Raw genomic sequence first — 14,751 nt, forward strand, 5'->3', positions numbered from 1 at the left:
TAATTTATATTATAAAGGCCAGAGAAGTAAAAACAAATATTTATCACGTTATCACCAAACCTTTTCAAGAGTTGGCAGAGTCCATAAAATAAAACAGTATGTGTATAGAGGGGATTTGTTTATTATGGAATTTATAAGATAGAGTCTATCTTATAAACACTTTCACCAGTTGAACCAAATAAAATTATTTTAAAAAGCAAAAAATATTTATAAAGTTATCAAAAAGCAAAGATTCACCAAATTTAACGGAAACTTTCAGATCTCAAAATAAAGTCCAGAAATTTCTTAATCAGGGCTGTTAGAACGTTAGAGGTTCACATCAAAGTACGAATGTAACAAAATCCTTTCATTTATTCATTAATTTGCTCACTCATTCATTCATCCCATGTTATTGATTATTAGATTCTAAGCACTAAAGTGTTTTGAGGAAGTCCACAATCCTTCTAGTGCTTGGGTAACAAATGCAAATGCCCATCAGGGCCAGGTGGAGATGGTGAGCTAGCAGAGGCCTGGTGTAAGCGTGCATCGTGTGAGTGGCAGGGACTGTGCAATATTGTTAAGCACATGCACCATGTGTGCAATGGGGCAGCAACTACTAAGGACCCACTGATTCTTTTCATGTCAATTCAACAGAAATCACAATTTACTATGTGAAACCAACCGGTTTTCAAATGTAGGCTCTTTAAAAGAAAACAAACAAGAAACGCTGTGATAAACAAAGCACATCTGTGAGCTGAATCAGACATATGGCTGCCAGTTTATAACGTCTGATCAAATTAAAGAGACGTGAATGCTTCCTGGGCTACAGCCATAGAAGCTTGTTTGTCCGTTAGGTGCCCAACCACTTAAGTACCACATTCATTCTCTGTTTTGCTGTAGCCTGAGAATTAATGGTTTAAAAATAAATCACTTAATTACATTATGGTTCATTCTTGCTATGAAATACTATGCACCATTTAAATGAATGAGATAGAATTATGATGTCCAAATATATAAATAGTAATGTCTATGAAATATTTTTGAGTAAAAATTAACAAAATCAGAACTTCACGTAGAGTACGTGTTTTGCTCTTACACGTATACACACACGTGTTTGGAAGAATAAATATCAAACTGTTAACGTAGGGGCGCCACAGAAGAGGTGGGCAAAAGTTGGCACTGAAGCAATTTCACTTTTTATTTTATGACCTTTTCCATGTCTTCTATGTATTAAGTGGGAAAAAATAGCCCTCATGGCAGAGCTCACTGCTCCCTGAGGATCTGGCCTGCTACTTCTTTAATTAGGTAGAGTTCCGGACCAGCATAAGCCTCTCCTGATCCCTTATCTCCAGGGCCCAATAGGAAAGTGGCTCAGCAATACAGCATCACTTGCTTTTCTCTGCACCTTCCCTTTGGTCCCAGGCACGTGGTGCCGGAGAGTGGGGTTTCTTACTAACTGCCTCACATGCAGAGCACACGCAAGAGCGTCAAGCAGTCTGCCTTTCCAAAAGCTTTCATATAATCATTCTCAAACAAAAACTAGCCCAAGGAATCCTGTTTTCCTTCCCACCAGAAGATCATGTAACCAGCTTTCAGTATTAAGATTGACAGGAGAGAGAGACCTTGAAGGAACAATCCCTCTATCAAAGACATTTTAAAATAACCTTAGGGATATTGAAGATCACAAAAATAATAGACTGCAAGCTCCTGGAGAAAGTGTCATGCTCACCTTTTTATGTCCCAGAGGTTGAAATATTACGTTTTCTATCACCTGCACTGAAAAATATCTTTTGATTTGCAGTAAAGAAAGCAGAAAAACAATGAAGAAAATGGTTGAACACCTGATGGACAAGATAGATATAATTTCTTTTAAAGTATCGGTTACTATTTAAGTCTTCTAATGCTAGTTTCTAAATAATAAATCTTGATACAATGTGATAAGAAATTTAATTAACCTTCTTTACCTACTCAAAAAATTTTGTCTTTTTTTAAGATACAAAATAAAGAAAAAATATTTTTCCTTCTGATAGTAACTCTTAGGATGTCTTCTTTTTAACAGAACTATTGCCTATTTGATAGCTATGATGATAGTATAATTTCGTTTTTCACATTTAACTTTTAATATCTATTCCAATGGATAAAATATTTCCATTCTTCCTACTTCAGAAAAAAAGTATTGGGGTTTCCCGGGTGGTGCAGTGGTTAAGAATCCGCCTGCCAGTGCAGGGGACACACATTCGATCCCTGGTCCAGGAAGATCCCACATGCCACAGAGCAAATAAGCCCGTGCGCCACAACCACTGAGCCTGCGCTCTAGAGCCCGTGAGCCACAACTACTGAGCCTGCGTGTCACAGCTACTGAAGCCCACGAGCCTAGAGCCCGTGCTCCGCTACAAGAGAAGGCACCACAATGAGAAGCTCCGCACAGCAACGAAGAGCAGCCCCTGCTAGCCGCAACTAGAGAAAGCCGGCGCGTAGCAACCGAGACCAAATGCGGCCAAAAATAAATAAATTTAATTTAATTAAACAAAAAAGTATTATTGCTAGGTAATCGCTATTTTCTTTGCTTATAATTTCCATTACACCTCCAGTCAAAAACAACTGTACAACACATGGTCTCCAGAACGAAAACCTCATAGACTGAGGTCAGAATAAAACATAAACCTGACTTCATAGGGTCATACATATAACCTTTTAATCACTTATTTGAAATGAATATAAAATAAATTGTCATAATTTTTAAATCAATAAAACATTTCCATATATTATTTTCATATAAGTAGATCAGGAAATTACAGACCAGAGTTGCCCTTCAAAACATTTGACCAACAAGGCTTATACAAATATCTTGATACAAATTATAATACAGACATTTCTGTTAACTAATAGCTAATTTAATATATAAAAATTATCTGAAAAAATAAATGTTGCTAAATACTCAATGTAAAGTTTCATGTATTTATTCTATTCAAATGGCTAATGCTCACCCTAGATTTTTACAAAGTAATTTAAAATTTATTATCGTTAACATTTTTTTATCTACTTTTAAGATAACTGCAGGTAAACCAATAGAAATAAATAGGGACCTAACAGAAACTCTTTAAGAGAACAAATTTGAAAATCCTTGAAATTTTGTGTGTTTAAAAGCTGGGTGTGACAAGAGTTGATATTAAACAAAATAATTTGTGATATCAAAATATGCATATTTCTTTGTGAAAAACACAAAGAATATTAAATGCATGGCTATACTGATCTCAGTTGTGTAAAACAAACTACAAAGAACAGTCATATAACTCTAAGAGAGTAACTTTTTAAACCTCTGGGAATTGTTATTAGTTTTGCTGGCTCTCCCAATGGGATTTTCACTCTGTACTACAAGCAGAAAATAAAAATTTAAAAATCTGCTAAGAAACAAATATTAAGAACCTGTGAGGAAAATATATCTGATAAAAATCCATGTACTCATAACATGTATGTTTCAATCTATTTTGGACACTTAAGTACTGTTGCCTGAAAAGATATTTTCAATATTTATTTATTTTTTTTTTTGCGATACGCGGGCCTCTCACTGTTGTGGCCTCTCCCGTTGCGGAGCACAGGCTCCGGACGCACAGGCTCAGCGGCCATGGCTCACGGGCCCAGCCGCCCCATGGCATGTGGGATCTTCCCGGACCGGGGCACGAACCCGTGTTCCCTGCATCAGCAGGCGGACTCTCAACCACTGCACCACCAGGGAAGCCCAAGTTATTTTCAATATTTATTGAAAATAAAGGATTTAAGCTCTAAAGGACCCAAGAGATAATATACAAAACACATGACTCTAAAAGGCAAGAATCTGTTATGTCTGGATAGTAATCTCTTACTGGCACATCAGAAAATATTTAACTAGGGAATACAAACAACTAGAAAAATACATAATTTCCAGTCTACGAAGTACAAACGTGAACTTGGTAAAAAACATTATTTGGGTACAGTTCCTAACGTATTTTCAAAGAGACTTATACTGGATTGAGTTAATGTATAACCCTTTTGATTTTGAAGCTGACAGTATCCCAACTTAAGTAGCTGAGCTGCTACTTCCTGCAGTAGATGAAACGTGTCAAAATCATATACTGAAAATCAAAAAGCGTGTTATTGATTATCTTTGGTGCCAGACACATTTGCATGACTAATACAGTCTGCGTACTTAACAACTGATATAAATAGTCTTTAAATTAAAATACACTGAGAAAATTTACCCTACACTAATGAAATACCACAGCAACCTACGTTCAAATGCTATGCTCTCAAAGCCAATCAAATTTTCCCATTTTTGAGCAGATAAAATTTGGAGGCGGCCCACAAATTCACCCCTCAGTCTTTACAGTTCTTACAAGGAGGAATGCTAGGTTTTTTGTGTTTTCTTTTTTTAAGAGGAGAGCCGTGGACAAAGTTTAGAAAAGAATGACTTTTATTTTTCACCCTTCGCTCTGTGCCTTTGCCTTGCCTCTCCCAGAACCATCCTCTTAAAACACCTGTATTTATCAATACAATCTTCCTTTCATATAAAGATATGTAAATGAGAGCATGGTAGGCAGAATACTAATGGCACCCAATATTCCCACCCCCTCTTACAGAGGTTTAGTATAATCTCCACCTTTTGGGTTTGGACAAGACCTATAAATACGGTAGAAACCCCCCTCTAGATTATAGTACTTTATATGGTGATGGTATAGTAATTCTCATAGTTAGGTTATACTATATGACTCCTTAGGAAATTGGACAGAAAGAGTCTCCTGTTGGTTTCGAAGAAGTATGTTGTCATGTTGTGATAGGGCCACGTGGCAAAGAACTGCTGGGGGCCTTTAGGAGCAGAGAGCAGCCCCTGGGTGACAGCCATCAAGAAAATGGGGACGTGAGTCCTACAACTGCAAAGAACTGAATTGTGTCAACAACTACAAGAACCTGGAGTACGACCCTGAGCTCCAGCAGCACGGCAGCCCAGGGAACACACTGATTTCAGCCTTCAGAGACGTGGAGCAGTGGAGCCAGCTAAGCAGTGCCTGGTCTCCTCCCACCCCACAGTAACTGTGAGATAATAAATGTGTGCTGTTTTAAGCTGCCAAATCTGTGGGAGTTTGTTTTGCAACACAGACAACTTATGCAAATAGTAGCATGCTAATAGCATGGAGCTAAAGTCATTGTGCTGTTACAGAAACTTAGGTTGTTAAGTGATGAAAGCAATTTTTATTTTGCAGCAGTTCAAGGCCTTTGCCAATTCTCTAGAAACATGTTTTATACCTGAACCTCTGGGATTTTTTTTTTTTTGCGGTACGCAGGTCTCTCACTGCTGTGGCCTCTCCCGTTGCAGAGCACAGGCTCCAGACGTGCAGGCTCAGTGGCCATGGCTCATGGGCCCAGCCGCTCCGCGGCATGTGGGATCTTCCCGGACCGGGGCACGAACCCACGTCCCCTGCATCGGCAGGCGGACTCTCAACCACTGCACCACCAGAGAAGCCCCGGATTTTTTTGTCTGAACCTCTATATTCAACACATAATTTAGATTTTCTATGAAAGCTGAGTAAAATTAGAAGTAGACATAAACTTGTAGTATTTTACATAGTACTTTATATTTGTATAGCATTTTATTATTTAAAAAGTACTCTTGGGACTTCCCTGCTAGCATTTCATTATGTAAAACGTACTCCTGGGACCTGCCTGGTGGCGCAGGGGTTAAAAATCTGCCTGCCAATGCAGGGGACACGGGTTCGTGGTCTGGTCTGGGAAGATCCCACATGCAGCGGAGCAGCTAAGCCCATGTGCCACAACTACTGAAGCCCGTGTGGCTAGAGCCCATGCTCCACAACAAGTGAAGCCACTGCAATGAGAAGCCTGCGTGCCACAACGAAGAGTAGCCCCCACTCACTGCAACTAGAGAAAGCCCACGTGCAGCAACAAAGACCCAATGCAGCCAAAAATTAAAAAATTAAAAAATAAATACATAAATGGTACTCTTAGTGTAACAGAGAAGAACAAACCTGACTCCATGCTGGATCTATTCCTTTAGTTCTAACCTTTGTGCTCCGTTGCCTCTGCTTAGTCATGCTGGCTCTGCACCTTCTGTAAAGGAATGTTGCCTACAGTCTGACATATATATCATAGCCCATTCTCCAGGCTCTGACCTTTAAAGGCATAACTCCTTTTCATTCATACAGAGGTAAAAAGTTGCAGAACAGAGAATAACAATTGTCTTATTGTAGGTTTATAGGAACATCAGTGACCTGACCTACACAGACAGCTGCAAGAACAAAGGATTCCGGCACTAAGAAGTTTGCAACAACCTGCCATATCCTCTCCCCTTTTAGGATAAAAGAAGCCTGAATTCTCACTCGGGTAAGATGGCTTTTTGTAACACCAGTCCACCACCTTCTCAGTCTGCTGGCTTTCTGAATGAAGTCACTATTCCTTTTGCCCCAACAACCCGTCTCTAGATTTATTGGCCTGTCGTGCAGGAAGCAGTACAAGATTGGACTCGGTAATATGAGATTTCTGAGAGGATAGCAGCAGAGGCATACATTCTATTTTCCATAAGTTCTCTCAGAAAAACAGATGGATCAACTAGAAATGCCAAACGACAAGCTCACAGACAACACAACAACTGCAGCAAGGTGGCTATTAAGACATCTCCATGAGCCCCTAAGTACCAGCAGGTGTGGATGAACTACTGCAAGCTATAAAACACACAGGGTATTAACATCTTGCCAGAGGAAGCAGAGAGAAGCAACCAGGTTTTGTCGAATGTGAGAAGAAAATAACTCTCATATTTCCAATAAGCACTCACTAGTAGTGTAGCATCGCTTTAGAATGTCAGGTGAACCTGGGAGGAATTCTTGCTGATTCAATGTGTGGGTGATTTCAAGGGGCCTGAGGAAAGAATGGAGTCTTATGAATTCTCAAAATTAACCAGCCCATTTCCCTTCCAAGAAGAAACTGCTGGAAGTGGAATACAATTTGTCCAAGAGGAGGGATAAAGAAGGTCAAGGGAAAGCAACAGCCAGACAAAAGAGAAAAAGATCATGGCCAGAAGAATATCTATATCTATATCCATATCTATATATCTGTATCTATATCCATATCTCCATAGTTTTGAAAACTTGACAAAACAAAACAGAATGGTGAGTTCTAAAATGTAAAGCTAGACATACATCTACTCTGATCCACACTTTCCTTTTAAAAGTTCAGGAACTAATTATTTATAAAAATGAGCAATAGAAGAAGATGCCACCTGAATCTACTACAATGTTACCATAAGATAAAAGAATAATAAACAGAATAACATTACCACAGACAATGAAAGTTTGTCAAACAGACACACCACAAAGTGGATGAGAATCAAACATAACTTAGTATTTCAAAAGAAGTTAAGAAAAGATAGAAGAAATAAAATACATAAATCAAAATTAGGAAAACTAAAAAATGAGGTGAAAGAATTCAGGAAGGACTTTGAAATAAAAAGAAAAAATAATTTTGAAAATGAAGACTAAACTAGAAGGGGCACGAGAGAAAAAGATAAAACAAAACCAAGAGTTTACAACCTATGAGGGAAAAAAAGGTGCAAATAAAAGCAAAAAATAAAAGAAATGATTCAATCTGGGTGTCTGTTACACAGGGGTATTCAATTTGTGGACGTGATCTAGCAATACATTCACACGCTGTGTACATCTTGTATTTATATTATACTTCAGGAAAAAATTAAAAATAATGAAATGAAGAAAGAGACAAAAGTGATTCAAGAGAAAGTTGGCTTTAATCCTTTACGCCAGAAAACCATGATTTGCAACCACATTTTACTGAAACTCCTCTCATAAATTCCTCCAAAGACTTTGTAAGTCCAATGACATTGACTCTTTGAGACTTGTAACACTGTTGATCACTTCCTCATTTCTGTGCTATCCCCCTCTCCTATTTTCCTCCTAACCTTTCTAGTCACTTCTTGTTAGTCTCCTTTGTGGGTTTTTCTTCCTCCACTAGCCTTTCAAATATTGGTGTTTCTGGACTCTATATTCAACTATTCTCCCTTTTTTACTCAAATTCTCTTCCTAAGCAATGATATCATACCTAAAGGGCTCAGCCTTCACACATATACATGCTGTTAATTCTCAAATCTGCATTTCTAGTTCTGGTTTCTCTCTTGAAAAATAGCCCTTTACATCCAACTGTTAATGAGATCTCTCCACTGACTATAAGACAGTCCCCCGCCTTGTCAAACTTGCTTCCCACCCAGCCCTCCTTAACTCCAAGAAGGAAAGTGATCATATCTTCTTGTTCAATAAATAATTTAAGTTTCCCCATCTACTATCCTAAGAAAAACATTTCAACACTCCTACACTTTTTATATCCTTCTCCATATTTCTTTTCCTTAACAATTCTATTTCTGGATTGAATAGGCAATATTACTGCCTTTATCACAATTCAGTCACTTCTTCATCTCCTACATTCTAACTTCTCATCCCTTTACCAAAACTGCCCTCTCTGTAGCACTGATAATGTTGTCTATTATTAATTTTTTTCCTTTCACTCTTACAAGTGTGATTCTAATTTGCACTGACATGATTTGCCTTATACTACTATGTCTGCTCAGTCTGTTTACATTGATATTCCCTAAACATTCTACCGTCACCTAAATAATGGCATTTTCCAAGTTACTTTGATAAAGTGAACGGCAGAGAAGGAAAGCAAGAGAAAAAAATAAGATAGAGAATGAGGGATAGAGAGAAAAATAGAAAGGAGAGACTCCTTCAGGGACCATTAACTCCCTAGGGTTCAATAATTCAACGTATTCTGATAACATCCTATCCTAGCTGCAGGATCAATATTTCAAATAACTGTACATGGAAATAAAACAGTTATAACTGAGAAACACTGAGCATTTTTTATGTTCTCACAGAAACATACTCTTATCTTCTTAGCTTCCTCTTGCTGTTAGACTGTTTTTCTTCCCAGTCATCAAGAAATAAAATTGGAATTGTTTTTGATTCCTTTTCGTCAGCAACATGCAATAAAATGTTAAGTTATATAAACTCCTGCTGAGTGGCTTCTCACATCAGCTCCACACTTCCTTTCCTTTGCTATTGTGACAACACTCAAATATCCTCATGATCTCTCACGAAGACTCTTATAATAGTTCCCTTTAATTTCTCTCTGCCTTTCATCCCTCTCTGCTTGAATCAATGCTAAATATTACTAATGACATGTCAATCAAACACTCTGCTCAACCTCCTTCCTAGTCTCCATGCTGTTTTTAGAAATACCTACAGAATGCCACTGTCTAGCATCAACATCCTCCACCAACTTGCCCCAGCTTTATCTTCTGCTGTTTCCCAAGCAACTAATGTCTGTGAACCTATTCTATATGTGCCTATCTCTGTGTTTTTTAAACGTTTTCCTTGCCTATAACAATTTGTAATTTTTCATTCCCTCATATGAAATTTTATCAAGCCTCCAAATGGAGTTTTGGGAATAAATCTCTCACTGCCCTTATTATCATCTGACCACATATTCCTTTTATGACACACACAGAATTTTTTTCAAAATATGTTTTTAATCAGACCTAATATTAAGATAATTACATGAGAAAAATATTCAACATTATGTATATGAAGGTGAACTACATGGAGTTCCACGTCTACTAATGACAAGGAGGCTTGTACTGAACTAACTCCCACAGATAATGATGATTAACTAAGTAAAAAAGTACAAAAAAAATTATTTGAAGGCAGTGGATTCAGTAAGAGCAGACAAAGACTGGAGAGTTTTTCACTCAAGGAATGTCCTAATTCATGTGGGGAGGAATGGCTAGAACTCAAGCAGAAAGCTAGAGACCTTCTAGCTTGGAAAGGCATAGGACAGAAAGGTAAGGTACCAAATCAACTTAAAAGTGAGAAGGCATATCCAGAAACTGAAGGAGGCGCCCTGAGATCTGTGTATATACTCTTTCCCAAGTCCTTAGCTGACACCTGAACTGCATGTGCAAGCAGACCCTGAAAAGCAGTGGCTGGAAAGTTACAAGAGATGCGTGGATGCTGCCCATTGCAAGGTAGTTTTGAGTGTGAGTCCAGCCAAGTAAACTGTCTGCTAGAATAAAAACAGACTCTCTTCAAAGGTAACAGAGTTCAGAATCAAGAATTAAAGTATATAATCTATAGTGTTCAGTACAAAATAAAAATTACTAGACATGCAAAGAAACAAGAAAATATGATTCATCATCAAGAGAAAAAACAGTCAATGCAAACCTAAAGTAACCCAGATGTTAAAATTAGCACACAGGGATTTTTTTTTTTAGAGAGAAATTTAATTTCTTGTAATTTATTTACTCTCCATTCACAGCTACCTCATACTTCACTTTTTTTTTTACATCTTTATTGGAGTATAATTGCTTTACAATGGTGTGTTAGTTTCTGCTTTATAACAAAGAGAATCAGTTGTACATATATATGTTCCCATATCTCTTCCCTCTTGCGTCTCCCTCCCTCCCACCCTCCCTATCCCACCCCTCTAGGTGGTCACAAAGCACCCAGCTGATCTCCCTGTGCTATGCGGCTGCTTCCCACTAGCTATCTATTTTACGTTTGATAGTGTATATATGTCCATGCCACTCTCTCGCTTTGTCACAGCTTACCCTTCCCCCTCCCCATATCCTCAAGTCCATTCTCTAGTAGGTCTGTGTCTTTACTCCTGTCTTACCCCTAGGTTCTTCATGACATTTTTTTTTCTTAAATTCCATATATGTGTGTTAGCATACGGCATTTGACTTTCTCTTTCTGACTTACTTTACTCTGTATGACAGACTCTAGGTCCATCCACCTCATTACAAATAGCTCAAATTCGTTTCTTTTTATGGCTGAGTAATATTCCATTGTATATATGTGCCACATCTTCTTTATCCATTTATCCGATGATGGACACTTCGGTTGTTTACATCTCCGGGCTATTGTAAATAGAGCTGCAATGAACATTTTGGTACATGACTCTTTTTGAATTATGGTTTTCTCAGGGTATATGCCCAGTAGTGGGATTGCTGGGTCATATGGTAGTTCTATTTGTAGTTTTTTAAGGAACCTCCATACTGTTCTCCGTAGTGGCTGTACCAATTCACATTCCCACCAGCACTGCAAGAGTGTTCCCTTTTCTCCACACCCTCTCCAGCATTTATTGTTTCTAGATTTTTTGATGATGGCCATTCTGACTGGTGTGAGATGATATCTCATTGTAGTTTTGATTTGCATTTCTCTAATGATTAGTGATGTTGAGCATTCTTTCATGTGTTTGTTGGCAATCTGTATATCTTCTTTGGAGAAATGTCTATTTAGGTCTTCTGCCCATTTTTGGATTGGGTAGTTTTTTTGTTATTGAGCTGCATGAGCTGCTTGTAAATTTTGGAGATTAATCCTTTGTCAGTTGCTTCATTTTCAAATATTCTCTCCCATTCTGAGGGTTGTATTTTGGTCTTATTTATGGTTTCCTTTGCTGTGCAAAAGCTTTGAAGTTTCATTAGGTCCCATTTGTTTATTTTTGTTTTTATTTCCATTTCTCTAGGAGGTGGGTCAAAAAGGATCTTGCTATGATTTATGTCATAGAGTGTTCTGCCTATGTTTTCCTCTAAGAGTTTGATGGTGTCTGGTCTTACATTTAGGTCTTTAATCCATTTTGAGTTTATTTTTGTGTATGGTGTTAGGGAGTGGTCTAATCTCATACTTTTACATGTACCTGTCCAGTTTTCCCAGCACCACTTATTGAAGAGGCTGTCCTTTCTCCACTGTACATTCCTGTCTCCTTTATCAAAGATAAGGTGACCATATGTGTGTGGGTTTATCTCTGGGCTTTCTATCCTGTTCCATTGATCTATATTTCTGGTTTTGTGCCAGTACTACACTGTCTTCATTACTGTACCTTTGTAGTATAGTCTGAAGTCAGGGAGCCTGATTCCTCCAGCTCCATTTTTCGTTCTCAAAATTGCTTTGGCTATTCGGGGTCTTTTATGTTTCCATACAAATTGTGAAATTTTTTGTTCTACTTCTGTGAAAAATGCCAGTGGTAGTTTGATAGGGATTGCAATGAATCTGTAGATTGCTTTGGGTAGTAGAGTCATTTTCACAATGTTGATTCTTCCAATCCAAGAACATGGTATATCTCTCCATCTATTTGTATCATCTTTAATTTCTTTCATCAGTGTCTTATAGTTTCCTGCATACAGGTCTTTTGTCTCCTTAGGTAGGTTTATTCCTAGATATTCTTTTTGTTGCAATGGTAAATGGGAGTGTTTTCTTGATTTCACTTTCAGATTTTTCATCATTAGTGTATAGGAATGCAAGAGATTTCTGTGCATTAATTTTGTATCCTGCTACTTTACCAAATTCATTGATTAGCTCTAGTAGTTTTCTGGTAGCATCTTTAGGATTCTCTATGTGTAGTATCACGTCATCTGCAAACAGTGACAACTTTACTTCTTCTTTTCCGATTTGGGTTCCTTTTATTTCCTTTTCTTCTCTGACTGCTGTGGCTAAAACTTCCAAAACTATGTTGCATAAGAGTGGTGAGAGTGGGCAACCTTGTCTTGCTCCTGATCTTAGAGGAAATGGTTTCAATTTTTCACCATTGAGAACAATGTTGGCTGTGGGTTTGTCACATACGGCCTTTATTATGTTGAGGAAAGTTCCCTCTATGCCTACTTTCTGCAGGGTTTTTATCACAAATGGGGCACACAGGGATTTTAAAACTGCTATTAAAATATGTTCAAAAGTTTAAAGGAAAATAGAGTCATAATAAATAAAAATATGGGGGAGCCCTCAGGATAGAAATGGAAAATATACAAAATGAAAATTCTAGAATTGCAAAGAACAATATTTACATGGACCATTAATGGAGTGGGCTTAACAGCATATGGGAGATGTCAGAAGAAAGGGAAAATAAATCAAAGGTATTTATCCAACTTGAAAAACAGAGGAAAAAAAGATTGAATAAGAATGAACAGAATCACAGTGATCTGTGGGACACTGCCCAAAAGTCAGTCTGTCTGTCTGTCTATCTATCTTTTTATGAGTCCCTGAAGGAGAGGAGAGAGAGAATGAGGCAGAAATATTATTTGGAAAAAACAATGGCCAAAAATTTGGTGTAAAACATATACTCTTTATCCAAAAATCTTAGTATCCCAAGAAATATAAATATCAATCTCTCCAACACTGTCACCACACACACATAGGCACAGTACAGAGAAACTACTGAAAACCAAAGACAAAGAGAAAATCTTGAAAGATAAAGCAGTTACAAACAGGATAATATCAGCATGAATGAAACCTAAATCTACATGAGAAAGAGATTAGACGACAATAAGGCATTTCTGAGACGCTTAAGGAAAAAAAAATGTTAACCCAGAATTCTATATCCAGGGAAAATATCCTTCAAAAATAAAGACGATATGAAGGCGTTTTCAGATAAATGAAAACTGAGAGGATCTGCCACCAATAAATCTGCAACACAAGTTGTATATATTCTGACTTTGTATTTATGTATACCTGTGTGTTTGTATACACATATGTACATATGCATATGTATATACATATGTATACTTTGTATATTTGTATATATGTAAATATTCTGACTTTGCACTGGACTTACTTGCCTTCTAATGTTCTCCTATTATATTACTTGCATTGTTTCTTTAAAATAATTTAGTAAATATACTGTGATGTGTTTGTGTACGCTACTTAAGTTTAATCTACAACTAGGGGTGGTTAGTTAACATTTAAAATATGCTAATCAAAAATCCTGCCTATAAGGATGCTTAACAGCTGAAGTGCCTCAATCAGGGGCACTCTCCAAAGGCAGCTAGAGTGAGCACTTCAGATACTGCTAATTGTGTGTGCACATGTGTGTTAACTAGTATCAGGAATATCAGAAATAATTTTTCACTAGTGAAATGAATGTTGCTCTTCATATGTGGTAGCTGAAAATATTTTATAGTCACTGCTGCCCTTTCATAAATGGGGTCCAAGAATCAAGGGAGTAGCAGATGTAAGCTATTCTATACAGGACAGATAAACAACAAGGTCCTACTGTATAGCACGGGGAACTATATTCAATATCCTGTGATAAACCACAATGGAAAAGAATATTAAAAAAAAGAAGGTCCGCATGTGTATAACTGAGTCACTTTGCTGCACAACAGAGACTAGCACAACATTGTAAATCAACTATACTTGAATAAAAAAAAAAGAGAGAGAGAGAGAGTCTAGCTGCTTAACTATAGATCATCCAGAGCTCTGCTTTATCTGTGTCCCATCTTGTGCAGGATTCTGCCTTCTGACGACAAGGGAAGGTAACAGACCCTGACATCAGTATATTGTTCAGTATGCTTATTCACAGTGAAACTGATGTAAGGTGCTTGAAAATGTGCCTAAATAAACCAAAGCTGAGAGTTTACCCAGTTTGTTGAAACAGCTTATATGACTGAATGTCAAGCCTGCTTGTTAGTAAATATAATGTGGTGTATGTGGCAGAATTCAGTTGGGATTTGCTTTCAGGATACCATACCATCTAGTAGTGGGGTCTCAGGGGAGGACATGTATAGCTCTCATCAAGTAAAGTTTATCTTAAGTCAGTTTGCAATCTCCCCCCAGCCCAACTCTACCTCTCCCACCTCACCTGGCCAAGAAAAGGAGTCATTACAGGATCAACAAGCCTTTGCATGTCTTTTAAAAAATACTGCAGGTAGTAATTTATTTTCATATATGCTTG

General features: G+C 37.6%; 1 protein-coding gene across 1 annotated transcript in view; it reads right to left on the reverse strand.

Moving 5' to 3' along the window:
* Positions 1-14,751, reverse strand: part of SEMA3E (semaphorin 3E) — a 266,959-nt gene that overhangs the window by 80,366 nt on the left and 171,842 nt on the right. The window lies entirely within an intron of this gene.

This window comes from Pseudorca crassidens, chromosome 8 (assembly GCF_039906515.1).
Source record: "Pseudorca crassidens isolate mPseCra1 chromosome 8, mPseCra1.hap1, whole genome shotgun sequence".
NCBI lineage: Eukaryota > Metazoa > Chordata > Mammalia > Artiodactyla > Delphinidae > Pseudorca > Pseudorca crassidens.